At 45.0% G+C, this 22,395-nt stretch overlaps 1 non-coding gene and 1 pseudogene across 1 annotated transcript; both read left to right on the top strand.

Moving 5' to 3' along the window:
• Nucleotides 1-22,395, top strand: part of LOC110261758 (glutamine synthetase pseudogene) — a 61,795-nt pseudogene that overhangs the window by 15,238 nt on the left and 24,162 nt on the right.
• Nucleotides 8,178-8,282, top strand: LOC146401850 (U6 spliceosomal RNA). The gene has a single exon (XR_014811715.1). It is a non-coding gene; the product is annotated as a U6 spliceosomal RNA (small nuclear RNA).

Genomic DNA, 22,395 nt, shown 5'->3' with positions numbered 1-22,395 from the left:
CCATATGCTGCAGATGTGGCCCTAAAAAGAAAATAAATAAATAAATAAGGCCCCAAGACACTCAGATGGGGCAAATCTGGAACCAGAGCCCAAGAATTCGTTCCCTCTCATCACAGTGCATGTCATCAGGCAATTTCCTCTGTGAGCAGGTAGCTCCCCAAGGACAGGGGTCACACCTGGCCATCTGCCTGTCTTTCCTTCACACCTCATCTGGCACACAGTCAGTGAATGTCTGTGGGAGAGGGCAAGAAATGACTTCCCCTGGCATTTATGCACCCTTTTCAAAAGGCAGGCCCCTCTGCCCTCTACTCTAATCTGTGGAATTGAAGAGAATTAAGAAAATTAACATTCTAGATCTTTCATGGTGCAATGTGGTGCTGGGGTCGGGGTGGGGGTGGGGTAGGGTGGCAGTGGCTGGCAGAGGCCATGCCAGCATGTAATTCTTAACATTGGCCATGCATCAGCATCACTTAAGGGCCTGGTTAAAAAAAAAAAAAAGGAGTTCCCATCATGGCACATTGGAAATGAATCCGACTAGGAACCATGAGGTTGCAGGTTCTATCCCTGGTCTCACTCAGTGGGTTAAGGATCCGGCATTGCTGTGAGCTGTGGTGTAGGTCACAGACATGGCTTGGATCTGGCATTGCTGTGACTGTGCATAGGCCTACAGCTGTATCTTCAATTAGACCCCTAGCCTGGGAACCTCCGTATGCCTCAGGTGTGGCCCTAACAAGACAAAAAAAAAAAAAATCTCCATCCCCAGCCATTTGGATTCCATGCATTATTTTAAGGTTTACCATTACCAGGTCCTGGGCTAAGCCCTTCACATGCCTTCACATGCGGGATCCTATTTACTCCTCCTTATGCAAGCCTACAGCATGGGCAGTATTATCCTCTTCCACTCTGCACATGAGGAAACTGTGATTCAGAGAGGTTAAGACACTCACCCAGGGTCACACAGTCTAGTATGGACTAGAGCTGCCATGCGAATAGAACAGCCTAACTGCTGTCAGAGCTGTTGGCCAACCCGTGGCGTGCACACAGGCACTGAGGTCTTTACGCTCAACCCTGTGCAAACCCTACGTTTTGAGACCCTCGTAGCTAAAAGGCAGGGACAGGGCACCCCCCCAGAAGGCTTCTAAGAGAAAGTTCTTCACCAGGGTGTGTCATTTAGAGGCTCCGAGAACTCTGTGTGAGCCCCGAATTCCAGCCCATCAGCTCCACCAAAAGACAGATCACAGACACCCACACTCTTGTTCTGATTTGCACACCATTCAGACAGAGTCTTCACTCTTTTACTTTTTTCTACTGGCGTGTAACATACAAAAAAGCCCACCAATCTTCAATGTACAGCTCCACCGCTGTTCACAAAGTGGACGTCGGGTAACCTGCTCTGCTTATTGCAGGTAACATCTTTAAACATCTCCAGTTATCTTAAGAGGTTTCATTGAAGGCTTCAAAGCAAATATTTTATTTTATTTTATTTTATTTATTTAATTTTATTTTATTTGTCTTTTTGCCATTTCTAGGGCCGCTCCTGCAGCATATAGAGGTTTCCAGGCTAGGGGTCTAATCGGAGCTGTGGCCACCGGCCTACACCAGGGCCAGAGCAATGCAGGATCTGAGCTGCGTCTGCAATCTACACCCCAGCTCATGGCAACGCCGGATCCTTAACCCACTAAGCAAGGCCAGGGATGGAACCCGCAATCTCATGATTCCTAGTCAGATTCGTTAACCACTGAGCCAGGACGGGAACTCCAAAAGCAAACATTTTAAAACTGAGTCTTGGGAGTTCCCTTCATGGCTCAGTGGTTAAGGAATCTGACTAGTACCCATGATGATGCAGGTTCAATCCCTGGCCTCGCTCAGTGGGTTAAGGATCCAGCATTGCCGTGAGCTGTGGTGTAGGTTGCAGATGCGGCTCAGATCCTATGTGGCCGATGTAGCTCCAATGTAACCCCTAGCCTGGGAACTTCCATATGCTACGGGTTTGGCTCTAAAAAGCAAAACGAACAAACAAACAAAAAAAAGAGTCTCATTTCACAGATAAATGCCCTTTTACAAAAGGAATATTTACAATAATAAAATGGGTGGTGGCTGTGAGGGCTTCAGGAGAAGTCTCCAGGCTCTCAGGGGAGCGTGGCTGGGAGGATGGGGTCGGGGGTTTGGGGGGTGGCGGTGGCCACACTCCAGGGCAGGCACTCTGCAGCAAGACAATAAATGCATCCCTGGTAAGGTGCCAGGACCACTCGGGTTTCCTCTCCCTGCAGCTGCATGGACATTGCATGAATTTCTCATGTCTTTTCCCTCCCCTCTATAGAAGGAAAATGTGGGTAGTTGCTCCCTTTCTTTTGTGTCTCATGACTGATGCCAATTCAGAAAAAAACAAAACAAAACAAAACAAAAAAAAAAAACCCACAAAGCTCCTGGATTTGATATTCTAGAAGGGCTTTTTGCAGGAAAGTTAAAAACAAAATGAAATTTAAAAAAATAAGAAAACCAACAACCAACCAAAAACAACAGAGCGCTGCAAGTCTGAAAAGCCTGGAAATCACTGCGCTGCTATTTTAAACCAAACACAAACTCTTTAGGAGGCAGGTTGCTATTTCTTCCGGATCTCACCATGGGAGGGGTCCTCTTACACTTAGACACGTCGGTTTTCTTGGCAGGCCATGGCACGGCAGTGACGGGGAGGGCCCTCTATGCTGGGCCGCATTTATATTTATACATCTCACCGTGATCAGTGCTCCCAGGCTGTGTGCTCTCAAGCCTGAGACTGAGAGGCAGGACGCAGGCAGTTCCAGCCTGGGCTTGACAATCGGACAAGCTGGGCTCCGATCCAAGCTCTATTACGGCCTGGCTCCATGACCCCAGGCAAGCCACTTACTCTCCCTGAACGTCAGTGCCCCCATGTGTAAAATGAGTCCTTGTCTGCACCTTCTGTGACCAGAGTGAGCATAAATGAGGCGTGTAAAGGGCTATCATCATGCCTGGCATGTTGATGAACTACTCCTCCAATCTTGCTAGGATAACCTGCATCCTATTTTCTGAAAATGCAGAAGAGAGCAGTGGATCCAGTACCAAAGTAGCAGCGGGAGGGAGACAGTGAAAGGGTGTCTGGGGAAGGTTCTGAGTTCAGGGGGCATTTGTTTGTCATCCGCCTTCAGGTTCAAGGGGCAGGTGTATGCCTGCAGGTCAGCAGAGAGACTTCCGCCCCGAGCCAGAAATAAAAATATTGATTCTTGAGGTTCAGTCCTGGAAATCTGAGGTGTCAAAGCCAGAAATGCAAGGGTCTCTTTATCTGGATGGGCTTTCAGTCCAGGTTTAATCAGCACTGCCAGCCAGGAAGGCTTGCCTTTAGAAACACCCGGATCAACAGGAGACTGGTCCAAGGAGAGGTTGCCATGACAACCCAGGGGCCAGGTCTGCTGGTCGCATTTGAACCCTTCCTCCCACACACATAGGCAAACACCACACACTCAGACTCACCTTGCAAGGACCCCAGCTCTCTGAGCCACAGAACTTGGGTCCCCTAGTTAGGACACCCTTCAGCGCGACCTCTCCATGAAGCATTCCAAGCTCCAGGCTCCTGGAAGCCACAGGAGATTGCTAGTAGGAGATGAAATTGCCCTCAAGATAACTGGCCTCCCTAAGTAGTTCGCTGGAAATGATCAGCTTTAGAGCCCCTGGGACTCGGGTAGAAAGGTAACCCTGGGCTCATCAAGGCTCCAGGGGAAAGGGACCCTGAGCCAATTAGACACTTTCATTCTGCCCCCTTCTCCCCATCCATCCCCGCGTCCTACCCTCATTGTTCTCCCTTGGGACTTGTCCATTGCACTCGTCCTACTCTAATGCTGTAAAAGAAAGGTTTTGGAGAGTTTTCTTCCCAGGGACCTTTGCATTTTAATGAAAACTCTTGAAAATCAAAATGCTTTCAGCCTCAAGGAATAAACTTCTTAATGAGGAATCTTCAGGCTCCCAGGGAGGGGTGATGGGGAGTAGAAAGGAGAAAGAAGAGAGTTGAGGGGGGAGGTAAGAAACACCTTAATGGAGTGCCTGTTCTGGCTCAGCAAGTTAAGAACCCGACTAGTATCCATGAGGATGCGGTTCGATCCCCAGCCTCACTCAGTAGGTTAAGGAGTCAGCGTTGCTGCAAGCTACAGATGAGGCTCAGATCTGGCATTGCTATAGCTATGGGATAGCCCAGCAGCTGCAGCTACAATTCAACCTCTAGCCCAGGAACTTCCATATGTTGCAGGTGCAGCCCTAAAATAGAAAAGAAAAGAAACACCCTTACTGAGAATACTAGATTTAAAGGTCAACAGGCCTGGGTTTGAGTCCTCCCTGTATGACTTGGGTTAGAGCCTCAATTCCCATAGGGGTTCATAATGCTAAAGTCCCGTGGCTGTTAGCACAGATCCTGGCACAATGTTGCAAGCCCCAGGGTAGAAGCAAACAAGAAGACTGTTGTGCACCCCAACCAAAGACCAGGATTGGTTCTTACGTCCTGGGCCTGGGCTGCAGTGCTTCTCAGGGACACTCTGCCCAGCTACCAGGGGTGGACAATAGGAAAAGAGGGGCCTGAAAGAAGGAACACATTCAGATGCAACTCTGTTTGTAAGTTTGTTTGTTTGTTTTCCTCGGGAGGAGACACTGAGAAAGTAGGAAAGCACGAGACGCTGAGAGTAGGGAAGAAGGGTGGTGCTTATGAGGACAGAGAAAGGGAAGCAGTGGGGGACCATCTGCTCAGTCCCCAGGGGCCTCCAAGACACAAGCCCTGCTGAGTAAAATGCCTGAGCTACAGGCAAAGGACGTGTTTCTCTAAGGACGTTCCTGGCCGTGACAGTGGCCAGTTTTAAACTTAGTGATATAGGACAATCTCTACCACAAAACTGCTCTAACTACAGTGGATTGGCGTCTATAAAGCCAGTGCAGCTGCTTGACACAAAGGATGTTGAGCTGAAAGAATCCTCGTCGATTTAGGAGCGGTCTAGATGGGAGACACTCCCCCCAACACTGCCCCCACTGCCATATCCCTTGGCCAGCACCCTCTCTTCAGGGCAGCAGTGGGATAGAGCAGAGAGAGATGACCCCATCCCAGCTGTACCAACGCCAACTTAGGAGATTCCTGCAGGTCTTGGGCCATCGTTGCCGGGTCTGTGTAATGACAGGATACGCGTCTACTTGGACAGTGAGGTTAAACGTTATATCTATGAAGGAACTAGTGTAATAACCAGGGACTTATCAGCACTCAACAAATGTTAACTTCCTTCTCTAAGAAACTAAAGAGCACATCCCCCCCCCACACACACACACACTGTTTTCCTCTTCTCCCTACACCCCTGGTGGTAGCATGGACACAGATTTTGTCAGGAATGCTCTCAATTGCAAATAAAATAAAATTCATCTAACAACGGACTAAACAGGCCTTCATTTTCCTCAAAGAAGAAATCTAGAGATAGGAGGCCACTGGTTCTGGTTCTGTGGCTCAGCAACTTTCAGATTCTTGTTTCTTTGATGCTACTGCCCTTTCCCTCGTGGTTATAACATGGCTACCACAGCTCCGAGCATCACAGCCCAATTCCAGGCAGGAAGAAACTCACCAGCTGTGAGTTCCTCTTATAAACAAGGAAAAAAAATGTCCCCCAAATTCCCAGCAGATATCTTATTGGCATGATATTCCCATGATCACTTCTATGTATGAGGGAGGCTGGGAAAGCAAACCAGCCTATAGACTTGAGGCAGGCAAGGAAGAAAGAAAGAAATGAAGACATGGCAGTTGAGTAAGCCAACCCACAGTGTCCGCCACAGCTGTACATCACGTTGAAGACAATGCTTCATTTATTTATTCAACAAGTGAGTACTGAGCACCTACTATGCCCTGAGCTGGGTGCTGAAGAGGACAGATGAGTCATATCAGACTTGGTGCTGGGGGTGATGGGTCCTTGACCTGTCTGCATGCAGGGGGTTGTGGAGGTTTGCACCAGGTTTGGAGGTAGGGGCAAAAAGACTTCCTGGATGGGTGCTGACAATGACTGGGAGTAAGTCAGGTGTTTGGAGTGGAGGGAGGCAGGCCAGCTGCCCATGCAGTGCTCCAGGCAGAGGGAACAGCATGTGCAAAGTCCTAGCAGCAGGAGAGAACTTGGCAGGCATTCAGGGAACTGAAAGGAGATCCCCGAGGCCACCAAAGGTTATTCAAACAAGAAAGATCAAAAGCAGGCCACACAGATGTGAGTGAGTCAATTTGACTAGCGAGAGCATTAAACCGTGGTCTGCCAGTCCCTTCCCATGGGGGAGAGAAAGCACTGGTAGCTTCTTTAAACACAGAAGCTGCAGGAGAAGCGTAAGCCCTGGGGAGCTGCTGTGGACAAACTCGACTACCTTGCTGGCAAGATCCCTGAGAGAGAAGACACTGCAGACCTGGCCACCTGGGTCCCGCAGTCAGGGTGGGCTCTCTGCCTCTCTCTGACTTGTCTGCAGAAGGTCCTGGCACCTGCTGAGCCCTTGGCCGGGAATTCGCTTCCCCTGAGTCTGCACTCTCTTCACTCTCACCTCCTGCTCACCCTTCAGATTTCACTTCCCACCCCCTCCCTGAAACACATCAACTCATGACAGTGCATGCACCAGGGACCTCCACCGTGTCACCAGCACGAAGGGACTGTGATTTTACATTGATTTGTGAGGAATTTTTTTAAATTGATGAGCATCTCTCCCAGTGGACTGCAAGCTCTTTGAGGGAAGGGACCATTGCCAGAAGGTATTTCCCTAATACCTAGCATCATGCCTGGCACGTAGGAGCTCAATAAATACTAGGAGCTAGGTCATATCAAACTGACAATATGCAACCATTTTTGAATGGTACTTTCATATGATTTGGCCAAATATTAATTGAATGAAGGAAGCTGAGTTTTTCTGAACACTATTTACTGCAGCATGGGAATCAGTACAAGGAGGGTCCACGCTGGCACTGTTCAAAGAGCTGGTTTTCCTAAAATTCTAAAGAGCTGAGTATCTGGTCCCTGGTCATGTTTTGTTTTTTTTTTTTAATTATCGGAGCTGCAGCTGCCAGCCTATGCCACAGTCACAGCAACGCGGGATCCAAGCCGAGTCTGTGACCTACACCACAGCCCACAGCAACGCCGGATCCTTAAACCACTAAGCGAGGCCAGGGATCGAACCCTCATCCTCATGGGTCCTAGTCGGGTTCATTACTGCCGAGGCACAACAGGAACTCCTTTAGTCACGGTCTGGACGTGAACAGGGCTTCTCACACTTCAATACGCAGCAGGAGCCCCTGGGGATTGTGTTCACGTACAGATTCTGATTCGGTTGGTCTAGGGTGGTCCCTGAGAGTCTGCCTGTGTAACAGACTCCCAGGTGATGTCCATGGGGCGACAGCCAGAGGGAAGGAGGCCAAAATACAGACTTGGAGCAGGTTGGCATAGGTCCTCTGTACCATTAAGGAGCTCCCACTAAGGCTGCCCTCTTTTTTCTTTCTCAGCCAATACAAAAATCCAGAAACTCATTTGCAAAGAGTTGGGGAGTTCCCATTGTGGCTCAACGGGTTAAGAGTCTGACATAGTGTCTGTGAGGATTCAGGTTCAACCCCTGGCCTTGTTGAGTGGGTTAAAGACACGGCATTGCCAAAAGCTGCAGGTAGGTCCAAGATGAAGCTCAGATCGGATGTTGCTGTGGCTTAGATGAGTTTTCCAGATCACCGAAGCTTGGGCCTCCAAGGGACGCAAACTTATTTTAATAGTTATTGATGGAAATGCTTTAAAGTTATTCAATGCTATCGTGCCTTCTTCAGTAGAGTAAATTGGACAGAACCCGACTCTTGCTTATATTTCCTTCCTTCTTGAAAAAAAAAAATTTTTGAGAGTTCCCACTGTGGCTCAGTGGTAATGAACCTGACTCATATCCGTGAAGATGCAAGTTCGATCTCTGGCCCCACCCCATTGCTGTGAGCTGTGGTGTAGGTCACAGACACAGCTCAGATCCTGAGTTGCTGTGGCTGTGGCATAGGCCGGCAGCTGCAGCTCTGATTCGACCCCTAGCCTAGAAACTTCCATATGCCACAGGTGTGGTCCTAAAAAGAAAAAAAAAAAAAAAATCTTGGTGAAATACATCACATATGTGAATAAAACACACACGGACAACTTAAAAAATATAAATCCGTGCTCACTCCAGCAGCATATATACTAAAATTGGAATCATACAGAAGATTAGCATGGCCCTTGCACAAGGATGACACGAAAACTCGTGAAGTGTTCCATATTTTGTATATATTTTATATATATGCATGACTGGGTCACTTTGCTATACAGTAGAAATTGACCGAACACTGTAAACCAACTATCATGGAAAAAGTAAAAATCATTAATAAAAAAATTAAAAATACAAAAAAAAGAATATAAATCAAGTGGATAAGGTTAGGCCCACCATGGTAAGAGAAGGCAGTACAGTACCTTCCGAGCCCCCTCTTTCCTCATTAACTACTACACCAGTGCACGTGTCTTCGCTTGTCTTCGCTTTTCTTTATTGTTTTATCACGTGGGAATGTGGCTCCCAACAATGTAATTCATTTTGCCTGTTCTTGAACATCATAGGAATTAAATCCTACTCAAGTATGATGGGGTGACTAGTTCCTTTTGTTGTACATTGTAGTTTTGATGATTTATTTACCTATTTGTTTATTTATTTTGTCTTTTTAGGGCCACACATGCAGCATATGGTAGTTCCCGGGCAAGGGGTCGAATAGCCACAGCAACGCACCCAAGCTGCACCCGCGCCTTCGCCGCAGCTTGTGGCAATGCCAGATCCTTAACCCACTGAGCAAGGCCAGGGATTGAACCTGCGTCCTCATGGATACTGGTTGGGTTAATAGCCTGCTGAACATTGTGTTTTTTTGATTCATCCCCGTTATCATGTGTCACTTGCCCTGTGTCTACACAGAGTAAATGGACCCTGGAGGGAGTTCTAAATGGCTGGACTGCAAGTAAATACATACACTACAGGGGATGAATCCTACGACATTTATTTTGGCTGTGAACAGTCTTTTGTTTTGTTTCGAGGGTGGTTGTTTTCTTACCCATTTGAGGGTTTTGTTTATTTTTGCTTCTTTTCTGGTTCCTGACAGTGTTCCAAATAACTGAGGTTGCTGTATATATATATATATATACATATATATATATATATATATATATATATCTCGCCTCCGGATAAGTGAGGTGCCACTGCCCTTTGAATATGTCTAATTTAATTTCATATTAAATTTAATTAAATTCTTGTTTAATTTTGCTTTCTGGTATCCGCCCCAAACAGCATAGCTTCAACTAGTAGGTGGCACATATTCCTGAGACAAGAGACACCAAAGATTCCAAAGAGCCTTGTTCTGCTGCCACCAGAAGCCTCTTTTAGAAACAGAGGTGTTTTGGCAAGAGAAGAAGTCGTTTCTATATACATTAAAAAAAAAAAAGAAAGAAAGAAACAGAGGTGTTAGAAAATTCTGACTTTTACTAGATGGAATTCATCCATGCCTCATGGTTAGTTTGAGTTTAAGTCATTTAATGGCAAAAGGGAACCATCTTGGTGATATCTTATTGTTGAAAAGTATTTCAGCTGTGGGTTACTGACCAATTCTGGCAGATGTGAGCAGAAAGGGGACTTATTGACAAGATATTGGATAACTTACGGAATCATCAGGTGGCCTGGCAGACCAGGTTTGAGACCATGCAGCCAAGAACAGTACCCAAAATCACTGGCCTAGTGAGGACCTACCACCAACTACTAGGCACTTCATCCTGCTTGCCCCCACCCTCAGCACTAGACCCTGGGTGCAACCCCTACTGCAGGAATTCAGGGTTCCTGCTGAGGCTGCCCTGGTAGAGCCTGGTCACATCCTGCACCCTAGCTGCAAGAGAGACTGGGAAGACAAAGGCATTATTCAGGCTTGGAGTCCACACCACATGATAGAGAATTCAAAATACTTGTGGTTTTATACAAACCACAAAATAAAACAGCAATTTATTTCTCCCAGTGTAAAAAAGTTGAAGGCAAAGAATGCAGGCAAAATGCTCTGAAGCTCCTTCAACTCTGCCTTCGCATGCTGCCTTCTGGACCAATATGGCTGCTTGAGCATCTACCATCAGGTCCACATCCCAACCATCAGGAAAGCAAAAGGCACAAAAAGGATGACCTCTTCCCTAACTACGACTTCATCACACACTCTGCTCATATCTCAATGGTTGAAACCATCATTAGGTCAAATAGAACATAAAAGAGAGTCTGGGAAATGTGGTCTTTAATACAGGTGGCCATGTGCCCAGCTAAAAAAAGGGGGGGGGTGGTTTCTCTTACTAAAGAAGGAGAGAATAGATATCAGGAGAGATGACTGACTGGTGGTGTCCACTGTAGCAAGTTCCTAGCATTTTCATCATCCCTCCTGGCTTAGGACCTCTGTTCCCTACCAAGGCACATAAAAGTGTGTATATGCAGGATATTTCCCAGACTCAGGAAGGGGGTTCTGAGCTAGACAACCCCAAAAAAAAGAGAGAGCGAGCACAAACTGGCCACCGTTCCATTACTGCTGCCCTCACTGTAACTAAGGCAAGCTTAGTAACAGATTCACATCGTATGGAGCCTTTGAACAAAGGCATTTGCCAGAGGAGGCCTGGGACATGAAGGAAACGAGATCCAGAGGCACAGCTGGAAATAGAGGCATCCGTACCAGATAAAGCTCTGTTCCCTCACAAGTTTGGAGGACTGGGGCAAGAATTCAAAGACAGACCCGCATATGAACTATCTAAAAGCGATTCAGCAAGCTAACAACTTGTTGAATAAAATATGTCCTCTCCCTCGACCTTTACAGACTTACCTTCCTAACATTCTGGAAGGCCAAGGTCAACTTTAGAATGCTCAGGCTCCTCAGATCAGAAGGTGGAAGCACAGGGATGGACAGCCTGGGGTCAGGGCCTGTCTCCCTTTTGCTCAACCCTCAGTTCAGGGTCTTGGCCACCTGTATGTTCCGAATTTGGGCCACTGCCTGTGCCCCAAGTGGCTCTCCCTTGGCCCCTGGCTGCTCTGGCCACCCAGGACCAGGGAAACATGCTCTCATGGGTTCTGGAAGCAAGCGTTCTGGCCTGGGTCTCGGGTGGTACCGGGTCGCATTGTCACACTGACCCAGCAGGGTTGTCCATAAAGTGAACTGAGAATAACTGGAAGCTCTTTTGAGAGTTTTTCCTATTAGCCCCAGCCTCTGGATTACTGGCTATGGGAGAGTATTTCTTCTGCTGCAACTGCATTGGGGGCAGTTTTCAGCAATAAATGTATGTCTCCTCACCTCTGGAAACAAGCCCAAACAAAAAACCAAAACCAAAATAGAACAAAACCAAACCAGGAATCCCTCTTCCGTCCCTGATGCCCTCTGCCTATTTCTCTGTTTCCTCCTCTGACACCCTCCCATCGGGCTGTCTCCCATCGTCGTCCTGCTTTTTTCCCTGCTCACTTTCTCCCCTCCGCCCGCCTTCCCTGGCATGTCTTAACCCCTGCCATAGCGACAGGGAAAACAACAAAACATTGGGGCAGATGAGAGCTGGATTTCAGAGCCCTGAGAAGCACAGGCTCGCAGGGGGCCGGGACTTTCCATGGCGAAAGAGACCAGGGGAAAAACTTGAAATCTTGGAGAGGTGATGAGGAAAACTCGAGAGCTGAAAGAACAAGGGGCATCTCAAAAACCCGTCAGAAGCTGACATAAAAGGAATAAGGAGGTGGTCCTGCAAAATGAGCAAAATGGTGATATAACGTCCCCCCATGCTGCAGAGCCTGTGACCTTCCCAAAATACAGTCAACCTCCAATGGGATGAACTATTAGCAGAGGGGGAGATACTGGGGAGCAGATATTCAGGAAAACCAAGATCCCTCTTCTGGGAGTTCACATCATGGCTCAGCAGGAACGAACCCGATTAGTAACCATGAGGACATATGTTCGATCCCTGACTGCGCTCTGTGGGTTAAGGATCTGGCGTCGCTGGGAGCTGTGGTGTGGGTCACAGATGCAGGCGGCTCAGATCCCTCGTTGCTGTGGCTGTGGTGCAGGCCAGCAGCTGCAGCTGCCATTCACCCCTAGCCTGGGAAATTCCATATGCTGCAGGTGCAGCCCTAAAAAAAAAAAATCCCTCTTCTGAAAGGAGGTAAAGAGTTAATATTTCTATGAAGTGGAATTCTAGCATTTTAGGCTTGGTGAGATGGTAAGGGGTTAATGCTTTCAGGGAGCAAGCCTGGGGTAACTTGGAAGGGTGTGGTCCTGAAACTGATTTGTTTTAGAAGCGTGGAAAGCCAATGAATGTACTTCTGGCCACAAGACACAACAGGTGAGAAAAAGGAAAAGCAGGAGGCCTGGTTTCTGCTTCCTGGAGAGGAGGTGTTGTTACAGATCTCCCAGGGAGCACACATGCCTCTCGTGAATGTGTATAAGTCCGGAGCACTCAGCTCTCTCTCACCACCCTAACCACCCTAGCTCTCCCTGGTGGCTGCTTCCCCAGCGTTCTGGCACGCTGGCTGCCAGCACCTGCCAACAACAAGGAAGCTGAGTATCGTGGCTGCAGCTTTTGGAGGCTACTTACGAAAGAGATGACTAAGCCCTAGGGGCAAGAGGAGGGTGCAGCTAACTCCTAGCTCAGCAAGAACCGGTCTGCTATCAATTCCATCCAATTCAGCATTAACCAAGTGCCAGCTGTGTGCCTGGCTAGTCCCTGGGGATGTGAAGATGAGGAGGCATGGTCCCTGCTCTAGAGGACCAGGCATGCCCATGAGAAACTGTAATCAGAGACATGAATCCACAAAAAAAAAAAAAAAAAAGGAAAAAGAAAAAGTGGCAGAAATGATTTCATGGGGGTACAGTGATGGAGGCAAAAGGAGGAAGAGAGAGCTTCTCCGTGTGTATGGTCAGGCTAAGAGTTCTAGAGTCCTCCCCAAACACACCCTTGTCCTCAAGCTTTCTTATCCAGTCAGTCTGCTTCTGTCACCTGAATGACTCTCACACTGTCCCCCTCTCCTGTCTTGGCTCAGGTTCTCATTCAGAAATTGGTCCAGGCTCTTCGCACTCAGCTCCCTGAGGCAGTTTCCTAGAACTCAGGTCCAATCAGCTCCTTCCCCTGCTTGAAAACCTTCCACCATTTGCCTCTGCCACCAGAATAAAATCTAAGCCCCAAGGTCCCTCACACCATAGCCCAAACTTGCCTAAGGCTTAAGAGTAGAGTGGGCTTCAGGGTAGGGACTTAATGGCTCAACATGTCATCAACACCCCCGCTTCCTTCTGGAGGTCCTCTCTGCCATCCATAGTGTTGTATTTAACCTTGGGCAGACTTCTCTCATGGTGATAAAATGGCTGCAGTAATTCCTGGTCTCATACCCACACTCCATGCCATGTAGAAGGAGAAAGAGAGAGACCTTCTTTTCCTAAAGCTGCCAGCAAAGCCTTAGGTCAGAACTGGGTCACTTGCTCATTCTCAGGCAAGAAGGGATCTTGCTGATGCGTCTGTATTGAGGCAATTTGCCCCACCCTTAGGGATAGGGTGGAGTCAACTTCCTCCCGAGTACATGGGAAGTGTACAGAGGGTGGCCACCCAAGGAAAATGGGGTAGTTACCAAAAGTATATGGATGTGGAGGAGGCCACCACAGTGTCCACTGTAGCACCCTTCCAGCACCTTCTCCCCTCAAACCCCACCCAGATTCTTCCTTCTCCCTAACCGGTCTTGTGCCTTGATGTTGCTAAACCTTTGCGTGTGCTCTCTCTTCCACCTGAGAATGCTGCATTTTCTGCGGTGAATAACAATGTGTGTATTGGTGGGGGTGGGGCGGGGAGGGGGTCCCCCATACTGACAATAACCAGCTGAACTGAACCTACAGTTCCACTCAGTTCTGACACTGTCTATCTGAAGATGGCATGAGAGTCCGCAGGTCAAGAGCTCAGTTCCACATCAGCCCTCTGTTTCAGGATACCCGTCCCAAGACCAGACTGTTACATGTGCTTTGGATTGACTGGCTATGGATCAGAGGTTCTCATGACCCCCCTCCTCAGATTCCATTAATTTGCTAGAGTGACTCACAGAATCCAGGAAACCACTTACTCACTAGATTACTGACTTGTTCAAAAAGGATATAACTCGGGAACAGCCCAGATAGAAGAGATGCATAGGGCAAGGTTTGCGGGAAGGAACAAAGAGCTTCCATGCCCTGTGCAGGTGCACCATTCTCCCCACATCTCCACGTGTTCACCAACCTAGAAGCTGTCCAAACCTCCTCCTTTTGGGTGTTTATGGAGGCTTCATTTCATAGATATGGTTGATCAAGTCATTGGCCATTGGTTGACTGATTCAACCTCCAGCCCCTCTCCTTTCCCAAGAGCTCAGGGAGTAGGGCAGAAAGTTCCAGCCCTCCAGTCACAAGGTTGGTTCTCCTGGCAACCAGCCCCCATCCTTGGGTTCACCCAAAAGTCACCTCATTAACATAACAAAAACACCTTTGTCATTCTCATCACTTAGGAAATTCCAAGGGTTTTAGGAGCCCAGTGCCAGGAACAGGACAAAGACCAAATATATTTTCCTTAATATAAATCACAGTATCACAGCTGCCTTTCCAGTCCTGGTTCTCAGTGTACACCTATTCACTTTTCAAGCCCTTGCCCAACATCACTTTTTGAATTCTTTAGATATTATGATCACTGTAAGAAAAGAAATTAGGTTCTTATTCACTCTCAGCATAATGCAACACCTGACACACAATAGGTACTCCATAGAGGCTTGTCCAGTAAGTGAATGCTGCAGCATTTCGAAAGCCTACAACAAGGAACTAATGTCTCTTCAGAATCTCTTCCAAATGCCTAAAATGCAAAAAATGTAAGAAGAGCTGTAATGTATAAAACACTGAGGAGGAAAGGATGGTGCCCCCATGAAGTTCAGATAGAGGAACGTTGAAGGGCAAGAGTTTGTCCAAATGTCTCCAGCATCATCCCAGGGAGATGCTTGGGCTAGAAGGAATGTTTTAGTTCACTTGGCAGGTAAGCATACTCTTAAATGGAAAGGGGTCAATCAGGCCATCATAGCCTGATCCATTAATCTTCCAACCATTTAGATTATCCTACTGGGAAGATATTGCAACATCAGCAGACCCAGGCACACCCACCTCGCTTGCAATTACCATCTCATAATCCCCTCATAAACTGGCTTTCTGGTTTATCATTGTAATCTACATTTCTTAGTGTCCATTGGCCCGAGACCAACACTATGGTTGATTCCCAATTATCTTTTCTCTTTTTCTTCCTTAGTCACAGAACTACAACCACTCCAAATTTTAGATGGTCCCATGGTCACCTAAAATATAAACTATATTTCTCAGCCTTCCTTGTAGCTAGTTAGGGCCATGTGACTAAATTCTGGCCAATGGCATGTAAATCAAAATAATATGTGTGTAACTCCTTGGAAGCACCATTAAAAGAGGGTGGTGTTTCCTTCATCTTCCTTTTCCCCTTTCTGCTGGCTGGAATGTAGATGCTCTGGCTGGAGCCAAAGCAGTCACACTGGACTATTAAGGAACTTGTAAAAGATGTCATTGCAGGGCAGAGCACCAAGATAGAAGACAGAGCACCAAGATAGAAGGAGCTTGAGCTAAATATAACCGCAGTGCCATCTCAGATAACCCTCAATGCCCACTTGAACATTTATATAACAGAAAATGTAGTTCTGTCTTATTTAAGCCAATTTTGACACTAATGGCCTAACCTAATTCCAGGCTAACAACTGTACTATCCCATACACGTGACAATCGAGCACTTGAAATGTGGCTAGTACAAACTGAGAAAGCCACACTAAGTTTTGACTTAGCACTCCAAAAAAGAATGTAACGTGGCTCATGAATAATTTTTATATTGAATATATATTGAAAGGACAACACCTGAGATATATTGGGTTGTCCTATTATTCTTTTTGCTTTTTAAAATCTTACCAGTAGTAAATTTTAAATTACATTATGGCTTACACCGTATAGCTATTGGACAGGGCTTCGTGGGCCTTGTCATCTCTGTCCGAACTGATAATATCAAAATATTGAAGCATGTAAAGCTGAAAGACGACCAGAAACTGGGCTCAGGCTGGAGTTCCTGTTGTGGTACAGCAGAAACAAATCCAACTATATCCATGAGGATGTGGGTTCAATCCCTGGCCTCACTCAACTGGCCGGGGATCCAGTATGGGTCGCAGACACAGCCATGTTGCTGTGGCTGTGGTATAGGCTGGCAGCTATAGCTCTGATTCCACCCCTAGCCTGGGAAATTCCATAGGCCATGTGTGTGGCCCTAAAAAGCAAGCAAGAAAGAAAAAAAGGAAAGAGGAGTTCCTGTCGTGGCGCAGTGGTTAACGAATCCGACTAGGAACCATGAGATTGCGGGTTCGATCCCTGCCCTTGCTCAGTGGGTTAAGAATCCGGCATTGCCGTGAGCTGTGGTGTAGGTCGCAGACGCAGCTCAGATCTAGTGTTGCTGTGGCTCTGGTGTAGGCAGGCAGCTACAGCTCCGATTAGACCCCTAGCCTGGGAACCTCCATATGCCTCGGGAGCTGCCCAAGAAATAGCAAAATGACAAAAAAAAAAAAAAAAAAAAGGAAAGAAACTGGGCTCAGGCTTACTCACCAAAGTCCAGACTTGAACTTTGCCTCTGGCTCTGTCTTTCTTCTGTTCGTTGCAATCCCTTAACCTATTTGCCAAACTACCTTATCTGCAGCAAGAATAGCTATAATGCTTGGCACAGAGTATGGCTAAACTTAGAAAGAATGAGAAGAGAAGACAGGAGGTGATTGGAAAGTTTAAAAGGCACAAATCTGGAATCCAGGCTCTAGTACCTAGCTAAGGTACAAGACCAGTCACACATACATGGTTTATCCGTTGCAGAGAACCAAATTTCAGCCATGATACGCTTTCTTGGAAAGCTTCAGAAAGGGTTTTATATTTGGATCTCCAGGAGAAATACAACCATCCGTATAAATCTAATCCTCTGTCGATCTGAGGGAGACAGAGGTGCTTGGGGCACAGGTCTACATAAAGATTTTCAGGTAGGGCTCTGAGTCTTAGTGGAAACCACCTTGAACTTGCTTAGGCAAAAAAAAAAAAAAAAAAAAAAAAAGAAAGAAAGCTTCCTAGAAGAATCCTAGAGTGTCCATGGAAGCCATAACAAGGCTTTTCAAGGGATAGAAGCCAAAGGACTGAAAAACCACCAGGAACCCCAGCAGTGTCTCTGCCAGCATGTTTCATCTGCACTTCTCTCTGAGGGTCAGTTTTTTTCTCCTTTCTCTGCAAACCAACCTTCTCTGCTTCTCTGTCCTCCCAGCCCCAACACACATACACACACACCCTTTCCCATCTTATCCATTCAAAAGACCAAATCAAACCAACTAGCTGTCTCTCTATCTCCAAATTCCTGAGACTGGTTTGTTGATTGTTTTCGTATCTTGTTGCCAAACTCAGTGTCACCTAGATTTTCTCCCACGTTTTCTTCCAGAAGCTTCATGGTTTTGCATTTCATATTTAGGTCTGTGATTCATTTTGAGCTCATTTTTGTGAAAAATGTAAGACCTGTGTTGAGATTCTTTTTTTTCTTTTTTTTTTTTTTTTTTTTGCATATAGACATCCAATTGTTTCAGCATCATTTGTTGAAAAGACTACTCTTTCTTCATTTAATAACCTTTGCTCCTTTGTCAAAGATAAAATTTGACTATATTTGTGTGATGCTATTTCTGGGATCTCTATTTTGTTCCATTACATGTATTCTTTGATCAGTATGACAATCTGGATTACTGTAGCTTTATAATAAGTCCTAAAATCAAGTAGATCAGCCCTCTGATTTTATTCTTCTTCAGAACTGTGCTGACTATTCTAGGTCTTTTGCTTTTACATATAAACTTTAGAACTTGCTGATATATACATGGTAGTTCTGGGATTTTGACTGGATTATATCAAATCTATAGATCAAGTTAGGAGTAATTGACATCTTAACATATGGAGTCTTCCAATCCATGCACGAATCCAACTAGGGTTCCATCTCTGGCCTCACTCAGTGGGTTAAGGATCTGGTGTTGCCATGAGCTGTGGTGTAGGTCGCTGGTGCGGCTCAGATCCCACGTTGCTGTGGCTCTGGTGTAGGCCGGCGGCTACAGCTCTGATTTGACCCCTAGCCTGGGAACCTCCATATGCCGAAGGTGTGGCCCTATAAAAACAAAAAAAATTTTTTTTGATTGTTTATTGCTGGTATATAGAAAAGCAATTGACTTTTGTATATTAACCTTAGAGCCTTCAATCTTTCTATAGTAGTTGCAGGAGTTCTAGTGGGATTTTTTTTGTTAATTCTTTGAGCTTTCTACATAGGCAATCATGCCTTCTGTGAAAAAAAGACATTTTTATTTCTTCCTAGTATGTATAAATTTTATTTCCTTTTCTTGTCTTATTGTGTTAGCTAGGATTCTCAGTACAATGTTGAAAAGAGTGGTGATAGAGGTTACCCTTGCCTTGTTCCTGCTTTTAGGGGAAAAGCATACAATTTCTCACCATCAATCATAATGTTAGTTGTAGGTTTTGTGTAGATATTCTTTATCAAGTTGAGGGAGTGTCCTTCTATTCCTATTTTTCTAAGAGGTTTTTATCATGAATCGATGTTGGATTTTGTCAAATGCTTTTTCTGTATCAGTAGATATGATGGTATAATTTTTCTTCTTTAGCTTATTGATGTGATGGATTACGTGGACTGATTTTGGAAAGTTGAATCAATCTTACAAACCTGGAATAAATCCCACTTGCTTATGCTGTATAAATCTTTTTATAAATGTTGGATTTGAATTACTAATACTTTGCTGAGGATTTTTTTACATTTATGTGCATGAAACATAACAGGCTCGCATTGTCCTTTCTTATAATGTCTTTTCTGCTTTTGGTATTTGGGTAATGTTGGCCTCACAGAATGAGTTAGGAAATATTTTCACCATGTGAATTTCCTGGCAGAGATTATAAAAAGTAATATCAATTCTTCCTTGAATGTTTGGTAGAGTTCATCATCTGAACCTAGTGCTTTCTTCTTTAATAGATAAATACCTATTCACACTATCTATTTCTCATTATGTGAATTTTGGTAGTTTGTGTCTTTAAGGACTTGATCCATGTTATCAAAGTTATCAGATTTGTGAGCATAGCCATTATTCACAGTGCTCCTTTATTATCTTTTTAATGTCCATCGATCAGTTGAGATGACACCTTTTTCATTTCTAATACTGATAATTTATGTCTTCTCTCTTTTTTTCTTGTTTAACCTGGCTAGAGGTTTGTCAATTTTATGATCTCCTCAAGGAACTAGTTTATGAGTTCCTTGATTTTCTCTGTTGTATTATTGCATTTAATGCTATAAATTGCCCTCTAAGCACAACTTTAACTGCACCACACACATTTTAATAAATAGTATTTCTATTTTCATTTAGTTCATGTACTTTTTTTTTTTTTTTTTGCTTCTTAGGGCCACACCCATGGCATATGAAAGTTCCCAGGCTAGGGATCAAATCAGAACTACAGCTGCTGGCCTATGCCACAGCCACAGCAGTGTGGGAGCTGAGCCACATCAGCAAACTACAGCATAGCTCATGGCATGCCAGATCCTTAACCCACTGAGCAAGGCCAGGGATCAAACTCTCATCCTCATGGATTCTAGTCAGGTTCTTTAACCACTGAGCCAAGAAGGGAATTCCTAGTTCAAATACTTTTAAATTTCTCTTGAAATTTCTTTGGCCTGTATGCTAGTTAAAGTGTGTCTTTTAATCTCCAAATGTTTGTGGATTTTCCAGCTATCATTCTATTATTGATTTCTACTTTAATTCCATTGTGATCTGAGAACATACTTATATGATTTATATTCTGTTAAATGTATTAAAGTGTATTTTATGGCTCAGAATGTGGTCTGTCTTGGTGAATGTGCCATGTAAGCTTGAGAAGAATGCATGTTCTGCTGTGGTTAGATTGAGTGTTTTATAAATGTCAACTAAATCAAGTTGGTTGGTAGTGCTATTCAGGTAAACTCTATCCTTACTGATATTTTCCCTGCTTGATCTATTAGTTACTGAAAGAAAAGTGGTAAAGTCTCCAATATAACGGTGACTTCATCTATTTCTCCTTGCATTTCTATCAGTTTTGCAGCATGTATTTTGATGTTCCGTTTTTAGAGGCATACACATCATGGATTGTTCTAGATTCTCGCACTCCTTAATCAGTCCATCTCTTTATTCCTGATATGTATTGTTGTTGTTGTTGTTGTTCTGATGTCAGCTGTGCCTGAAATTAATGTAGCTATTCCAGCTTTCTTTGATTAACGTTGGCACAGTATATCTTTCTCCAACTCTTTACTTTTAACTTACCAGAGTCAAGACATTTAAGTTGTTTATAAACAATATATAGTGGGTCTTGTTTTATTTTTCTGTCTTTTGAATTCACACTGACAACCTGTCTTTTAATGTTTATACTTATAGCATTGACATTTAAAATGATTATTCATATAATTGGATTAAATCTACCATGCTTATAACTGTTTTCTACTTGTTACACTTGATCTCTCTTTTTCTTTTCCCTTTTCTCCTGTTTTCACCAAGTGTTTAGTTGAGTGTTTTATGATTCCGTTTTATCTATTCTGTTAGCATATCAATCGTGCTTCTTTTTAAAAAATTTTTGTGGAGTTCCCGTCGTGGCGCAGTGGCTAACGAATCCGACTAGGAACCATGAGGTTGCGGGTTCGGTCCCTGCTCTTGCTCAGTGGGTTAACGATCCGGCGTTGCCGTGAGCTGTGGTGTAGGTTGCAGACGCGGCTCGGATCCCGAGTTGCTGTGCCTCTGGCGTAGGCCGGTGGCTGCAGCTCCGATTCAACCCCTAGCCTGGGAACCTCCATATGCCGCGGGAGCGGCCCAAGAAATAGCAGCAACAACAACAAAAGACCAAAAAGACAAAAGACAAAAAAAAAAAAAAAAATTTTGTGATGATGGTTGAACAGCTATAAATATAATAAAAATTCATTGCATTTTTAAAAGAATTTTAATGGTTGCCCTAGAGTTTACAATATACAATTACTACTAATTTAAGTTCACCTTCAAATAACACTATTGTATTTCACATGTAGTACAGGATACTTACAACAGAATATTTCCCAATTTGTCCTCCCATCCCATATAACATTGCTATCATTAATTTTACTTATCCATATGCCACAGTCACCCAGTTATAGTTTAGACTAAGGAATAAGAAGAAAAATGAAATTTTATTTTACATCTTTAATTCCTTCTCTGGTGCTTTTGCTTTTTTTAATGTAATTTGATCACACATCCTTTGCCTTCTCTCTGAAGAACTGCTTTTAACATTTCTTGCAGGGTTGGTCTACTGGAAGTATTTTCCCTCAGTTTTTGTTTCTCTGAAAAAGCCTTCATTTCTTTTTCATTTTGAAGGGTGAGTTCCCTGGATATAGAATTCTGGGTTGGTGAGGGTTAGGATCCAGCATTGTCCCTGTGGTGCTGTGGATTCCATCCCCAGCCCAGCACAGTAGGTGACAGATCTAGCGTTGCCACAGCTGTAGTATAGGTTGCAGCTGTGGCTTGGATTCCATCCGTGGCCCAGAAACTTCCGTATGCTGCGGGTGCAGCCAAAAGAAAAAAAGGCAAAACACATAATAGTCTGGGCCTACTTAGTGTGGGTCAAGTTATCCTGTACACGAGATCATATGATTAAAGTTTGGGCACCTAAGTTTTAACATTTTAGAACAACTTATCTTTCTTTGGTTTCAATAGCTGAGGTCTTACTACAAAGGCTCAAAGTAACTGAGTGAAGAGATTCTAAATCAGGTTGAGGTCCCCTTTCCTCACCTTAGTTATTACTTAAGAAAACAACCACAGGGAGTTGCTGTCATGGCTCAGTGGTTAACAAACCCGATTGGTATCCATGAGGATGCAGGTTCGATCCCCTGGCCTTGCTCAGTGGGTTAAGGATGTTAAGGATCCGGTGTTGCCGGGAGCTGTGGTGTAGGTCGCAGGCGCAGCTTGGATCTGGCATTGCTGTGGCTGCAGTATGGGCCGGTGGCAGCAGCTCCAATTCGACCCCTAGTTTCGACCCCCTGGGCACCTCCAAATGCTGCAAGTGCGGCCCTAAAAAGGCAAAAGAAAGAAAGAAAACAACCATGGTATAATTTTTTACACAAATCAGGCCCCATGTAAACAGCCCCTGAGCCATATTCTTCCTGGTGGCAGGAGGTTGGGTCCTCAGTCCACTCCTTTAGGGACAGGTTTCCAGCTCTGCCCTGACTTGGAATTCTCTACTTGGCTCCTTTTCTCTCT

Source organism: Sus scrofa, chromosome 7 (genome assembly GCF_054392235.1).
Source record: "Sus scrofa isolate SSC_HxYL_T2T_F1_AM1 chromosome 7, Sscrofa_HxYL_maternal_Yorkshire_Landrace_v2.0, whole genome shotgun sequence".
Lineage (NCBI taxonomy): Eukaryota > Metazoa > Chordata > Mammalia > Artiodactyla > Suidae > Sus > Sus scrofa.
This window is presented reverse-complemented; position numbering and strand designations above follow the sequence as displayed.